Source organism: Trichomycterus rosablanca, chromosome 17 (assembly GCF_030014385.1).
Source record: "Trichomycterus rosablanca isolate fTriRos1 chromosome 17, fTriRos1.hap1, whole genome shotgun sequence".
NCBI classification, from domain to species: domain Eukaryota; kingdom Metazoa; phylum Chordata; class Actinopteri; order Siluriformes; family Trichomycteridae; genus Trichomycterus; species Trichomycterus rosablanca.
Window position 1 is genome coordinate 22,552,330 of NC_086004.1, and position 6,963 is coordinate 22,559,292.

General features: G+C 39.1%; 1 protein-coding gene across 1 annotated transcript in view; it reads right to left on the reverse strand.

The window, feature by feature from the left end:
- The window catches only part of palm1a (paralemmin 1a), a 33,955-nt gene extending 27,832 nt beyond the window's left edge, over positions 1-6,123 (reverse strand). The window contains exon 1 of the mRNA XM_063012639.1: positions 5,889-6,123. The gene's annotated coding sequence lies outside the window, so the exon portion shown is untranslated. The remainder of the gene's footprint in view (positions 1-5,888) is intronic.
- Between the last annotated feature and the right edge of the window lie 840 nt (positions 6,124-6,963).

The window sequence follows — 6,963 nt, forward strand, 5'->3', positions numbered from 1 at the left end:
CTTGCAAGAAGTGTTTTGTACTCCGCAAGCACTTTCGTTAATGATGATGCTCACTTGAAAGAAGCTCAACATTACACCACACAGTGTCCTAAAATCTGTCATTTAACGGTGGGCCTTGTTTCCAACCTTGTATTTAGCACTGCATAGAGCTTATGATTTCAAAGGCAATAATACCCTAACCCTGGTGCATCGGCTGATTTATACCCTTGTTTATGACTGGATCATGCCTGTAGGCTCCTCACTCCAAGGTAACCTTGGAAACAGGCACACAAATGGAAGCAGTGGTCCAGCACAGTCATAATTGTAATTAGGTTTTGAAAAATGGACTACAGACGCACATTCAAACCACAGAAAGCATGAAGCTTATTTACCACCAGATCTAACGAGCGTATATCAGTTTAATCAGCCTTTAACATGACGATTAGTCTAAATCCATAAACAGTGACCAAAATATAAGATTTTAAGCAGTAAGACTACAGGTGTAGCATTTTGTCTAGGCCTGATTTTGATTTGAATTCCTGAACATACAAAGCATCTTCTGTGATGGAAACAATAAAAAATGCTAACAGACTTATAAGCAAGTGGACATAAGGCTATACATAATTGGTTTAGGGAATATTATAATAGCTCAGTACTTTCAAAAAACACTACATCATTACAATAATAAGTTGCTAAATGTTAAAATTCATTGTTACTTAAATTTTTTTTTTTTAATTTACTAATAAATGTTTTTGTTAATAAGCAAATCTTTATATTTTTAATACAGCTCTACTGTTTCGATACCCATTGTATTATATTGTAATGTAATTACTGTAATTATACTGTCATTACTGTAATCGTAACTGTAATTACACATGATATCAATAATTAAATGAATCATCCATGGAATTTGTACATAGACAGCTAAGGCCAAGCCGTAGCCTAGTGGTTAAGGTACTGGACTAGTAACCAGAAGGTTGCTGGTTCAAGCCCCACGACTGCCAGGTTGCTGCTGCTGGGCCCTTGAGCAAGGCCCTTAACCCTCAATTGCTCAGACTGTATACTGTAACTGTAATGTAAGTTGCTATGGATAAAGGCGTCTGCTAAATGCCGTGAAAGTAAGGAACAATTTTAAAGCTTAAAAAAGTTTATTTACATTAAAAAAAAATCTGTCATACATTATCATAATATAAAATGTATATAAACATTTAATATCAACATGTTTTAGGCACTATTACAAATCAAATGTATGTATTTATTTACAATAATTCTGGTTTCATCATGAACAAAAAAATTATATATGTATATAGATACAGTATTTTAAACATAAAACCAGCCAAGCTGGTATATATGACAGACCAAAGTACAACAAATAAAAATTTTTTTTTAATTTTTTTGTTCATGATGAAACCAGAATTATTGTAAATAAATACATACATTTGATTTGTAATAGTGCCTAAAACATTGTACAGTTTGTAGACGACCCTTTACTTTTTTACACCTATTGGTCGAGAGCAGGTTTTTGGTTTTTGTACCTATTGGCCAAGAGCAGATCTGGATTTTTGTTTTTCAGGCTGGTATTTCTAACTCATCTGTATTTCACATGTAATCATGTCACAAATATAGCTATGTGTAGAGCGTGCTGAACCTGACATCCTTTTGTCATGCTTTTCAATAGTGTGCCCATTCAAACGGCTTGGTCACAAAACTGCTTAGTGAAGTGGAAGAATGCTGTCAGTTTCTATGGAAATCTCACCCACAAACTGTATCCAAACAATAGGGGTCACACAGCATGAGTGGGAAAGCAGAGCAATGCATTACCTCTTTCATTATCAACAACAATGATCGAGCTACGATGGAATGCTTTAAATGCATTTATTTGTATAAAATAAAATCTACCCAAGTGTCAGTGTACAAGTGTTTGAGCTATGTGGCCTCACAGCAAAAAGGGCCTGGGTTCGATTCCTCAGCCAGGGTCAATTCTGTGTGAAGTTTGCATGTTCTCCCTGGGTCTGTGTTTCCTCCGGGCGCTCCGGTTTCCTCCCACAAGTCCAAAGACATGCAGTCAGGCCAACTGAAGCAACTAGAAACTGCCCTGTAATGGCAATCTGTTTGGGGTGTTCCTGCCATTCGCTTTAATGAATCAGACCCATCTGGATAAAGCAGTGGTAAAACAGACAGTGAATAAATCAGTGAATTTTTATCCAATATAACCATAATAACCATAACGACCATGGTTTTGAAATTAGTGCCATTAGTATGCTGTAGCACTGCCATTTACTCTTACTTAAAGTAAGAGACCAAACTCTATTAAAGACTATGATTTAAAGATCATTCCTCCTACATTAAACTTTACACTTGTCACTGTTCTCCTTCAGCATACATCAAGAATTGTATCTGACTGATAGATGGTAAAGCATCCAGATCAAATGTTCAATAGAAGTTAGCATGACACCACCGTAGACGACAATTTGCAATGCATATGATGACTTGTGACAATCCGCGACGCTTCTATTGAACAGTTATGGTGCTACCAGCACTGTGTTTCCAGTTTAAAGGCTCAATTGGCCAAAAAAGCTGCCTTGGCTGTTCATGTTTGGTGTATGTCTTGTCCAAACCATTTCTGCAAGTACTAGCTTAAATTTAGGGCACTTGGGTGGCACAGCAGTCTAACATGCAGAGCGTTCTAGCTTGCAATTTCGACTCTCAGCAGAGCCGCCGACTTGGCCTGGCATACACACAAACAAAGGTGGCCATGTCTGACGGAGGACTGGGAATTACAGTTGTGACAGTATACAATCTAAGCAAATGAGGGTTAAGAGCCTTGTTCAACAGTGCCAACCTGGCAGTGGTGGGGTTTTAACCAGCAACTTTCTGATTACTAGTCTGGTACCTTATTCACTAGATAAGTGTTGGAGGGTGCCAGAGGCGATCCAGCTCTCCTTGATCAGATCAAGGATTGTGTGAAAGTGGAATTGGAATTGACTAGATTGAGAGATAAAGATAAAGAAATAATAAAAATGCAAATTCTGCCAAAAACATTACTGATATTTGCTAATAAAGCTTAAGGTTTTATTGAATTAAAAAAAATATATTAAGTGGTAAATGTGGCAGTAATTTAAATCAGTACCAGAGAGTAGCATTCAGAATAGAGCTAGCAGTGCACTGTAGACAAAATATGATCAATTAAACAGGCTAATTAAAGAACTGTTCCCAACAATATTAGCTAATTTAACATTGTAGGCAAATGTGTGGGTATATGTCACCCTGCGAAGAGTTGGTGCTTATCCAGGGTGAGCTAGCAGTGCATTACTAAACAAAATATGATCAATTAAACAGGCTAATTAAAGAACTGTTTTTGAGAAGATTAGCTAATTTAACATGTGTGAACATAGGGAATGTGTGGATATATGTCACCCTGTAAAGAGTTGGTGCTTTGTCCAGGGTGTTTCTGCCTTTCAACGAGTGTTGTGCAACCTGACCAGTAAAAGTGGTTAGTTGGAGAGGAATTTAAACAAGCAATAATAACTATGTTATATATTATAGTTTAATCTGTTATTTATTAACTTTACTTAACAGTATACAACACGTAGTTTGGCTTTAGCCCAGCATAATGTCTAATGTGCTGCAGAACATAAAAATATCATGTTTTGCTGAATAATATTTTACATTTGACATTCTTAAGCGTTCCAAATGCCAAGTCAAACAAATCAGCCCTTTACAATAAAGAGCAAGAGGGTTTTAACTGAATAGAAGCTAGTAAGTGAGGTATTATGTTGACATTTGAAATCTTGCTCTGTATGACATATGCCCAGGATAAAACGGACAGCATTCAGTCTTTGATGAATCATGTAGAGCTATCGATCATTTGTGTTGAGGAAAAATTGATTGACTTGATTTATAATTCATTACACTAAAACCCTTTGCCGTAAGATCTTCAAACAAAGATTTTCAAAAGGGGACCATGCTAACGAGAAACCTGCCTTTAAATTGTCTTTCCATGCACAGACTGTGTCCAGTAAGGGTTCAATATTTGAAATAGCACACAAGGTCTGGTCATGAGACTGCAAAAGCAGCCTGCCTGCAGCAGACAGACAAAAATACATCGGTGTAGTTGGTGTAAAAGAAGCTGGGATGGAAGCTGGATAACAGGCCAAGCATTTTAACCCCTACGTTCTTCAACAGTTGCTCCAGGAATCTCAAGCCCAAGGCCCTGCCCATATCAAATAGCACATGCCTGTACATTAGTGATGGGAACACTCAGCGCTCTGTCTGATATCCCTGCTAGTCATGAATGACAGACAGTTATTCAGCAAACAGCAGACGCAGTAGGTCATGTGAACGTTGTGAAATACTGAATACCGAGCATAGCGTTTAGTGTCGAGCGTAAAGTTTATGGCAATGATCTTAAAACACGGATCATGAAATCTGGACCAGGATTTTTCAATGGTAGTTAAGTGAATTGTTAATCTGACTGGTAGATGCTGTCCAGACGAATAAAGATATTTAGAAGAAGTTTTTCAAAATAATTCATCCTCATCTAACTAAAAATGCTTGAGAATGTGAGCCCAATTGGTGGTCATGAAAAGTCAACAAAAACATCTAAAGAACATTTCATGCACGTGTACTGGGCAATATATGAACCTTTAATTGGATTAAGAACTACTGAGAGTATGCATTGACAACTTGACCAATACTGTAACTTATACCCATTCCAGTGCCATATTTCGTGGTCGAACTATCAACTGATGCTGACGGAATGCATCTCTGTGCCCCGTTAATCAAAGCAGCACTTGCTATCTCTGGCATCTCTGAGCTTGCATAGACTTATGTATAAAAGGGGCGAGTAAACCCTGGCTTAAAATCATCCTAACTATCCCAGTGGCTTAACATGAGCTGCATTACAGAGGCAGATTGCCTCATGCATGAGTCCCAGGATGTTTTCCTGCCTTGTGCCCAGTATTTCAGGGTGGTGCCAGACCCACTGTGAACATGAATGAGGTGGTTACTGCCAATACAGTACAGATCAAGGGGTCCCAACCTGGATTCAGTGGACGCTAAGAGGCCTTCAAGTCAATTATAACACAAGATTGGCTTTCGGCCACTGATGTAGTTCTGGTGATGAAATGGTTGGAACCCACTGCTGTAGATGTTTTACATAGAGAATGAGTCAAAACATTAAAGAAAAAAAAAAAACAGCATTACTGTATGGAGGCCTGACACTAAGAAGAACACGTGGAGGACCTTTAAAGCAGTAAAATCACACATTATACTGGTAATGATGATGATGTCTCTCATTGTGCACATAGTATATGCTCAGGTCTGTCAATATGAATAAATGAGCATGGGGTGGATCACGTATCACAATGCAACTGCTCTGATGTGCATTGTAACCCATCGTGATCATACATAAACACAACAGAATGAATCACTAACAGGCCAAAATGATGCACGATTTTCAGTTAGTGTCTATATTCTGGATCTTTGTTGGAATAATTAGTTCATGCATGTGTTTTAATAACATAAAAGCTGCACCAGTGGTTCTTAATGGCTGTGGGATTCAAACGAGATGGGTTACAAGGCCTGCAGAGCTCCTGCGCCTCTGTTTGCACACATCTGGGCTAAAAATCCCAATCTGAGCAACCTAATTAACAGATATATTTGCACACCATGCAGGATTTCAAATAACAACCGATTTTAAAGTGTACTGGTCTCCAGAAATCCAGTGCATTTAACGCATTTCAACACCTGCCACAGCTGGAAAGCATCGCGGATGAGAGAGGCAGATAATAATGCCCTGCTGCTGCAGGTGTGGCATCGCCAAGGAAACCCGTTCAAATAGCCAAACGCGTGCACATGCACGTGCACATCCAGATCCTGCAAATGAATTAAACGAATAAACGACTTACTTTACACTCCCAGATGAGGTGGATCCGTGTGGAAATGGGGCTTTAATAGGTTCCTGCGTTTTACGCTATTTCTCTCATAAAAAGCGCTCCGATGTTAATTTGGTTCTCGATCTTTTATGGGTCCTTTGTCGATCTGCTGCACTGCTGATACGATCCCAATCCCCAGATCTTAAACATACAATAAAGTGATTGAGCGAGCTTCGCAAAGTCCAGCACTCCTCATAGCCTGGTCCACTATGTCCTCCCCCCTTTTGTCGGGGTGTATGGACTTCAGGGTGGATGGATTTTCAGGCTATTTTCATCCGCCCAGGTGATGAAATGCGAGCTGTAGATTAGCGGCCTCTGCTGGATGAGTAAAGAAGCGCATTTTCAAACAATCATGGTGCCACGCAGTACTTCTTGTTTGTTTGTTTGTTTATTAGGATTTTAATGTCATTTTTTACACTTTGGTTACATTCACGACAGAAACACTAGTTACTCATTACACAAGGTTCATCAGTTCACAAGGTTATATCGAACACAGTCCTGGACAATTTAGTATCTCCAATTCACCTCACTTGCATGTCTTTTGACTGTGGGAGGAAACCGGAGCACCCAGAGGAAACCCACGCGGACACGGGGAGAACATGCAAACTCCACACAGAAAGGACCCAGAACGCCCAACCTGGGGATCGAACCCTGGACCGTTTTGCTGTGAGGCAATAGTGCTACCCGCTTAGCCACCATGCCTCCCCACAGCCCTTCTTCATTTGATCGGTTTGTGTTCTGAACTAACTGGTAAATACTACTGCCAAAAACGTAGTTAGTTTTAAATTTTACATTTACATTTGCGACATTATGTAGACAGCTTAATGAAACTTTTTACTGTGACTGTATACAGTTCAAACAATTAAGAGTTAAGGGCCTTGCTCAGGGGGCCAACAATGACAACTTGGCAGTAACAGGGCTAGAACTTCTGGTAAATAGTAATCAGAAGTTTACCTAGAGGACAAGACCAGTACTGCCATAAAGTTGTTTAACTATTGTCACAGCACAAAAATTCTACTACTACTACTATTAATAATAATAATAACAG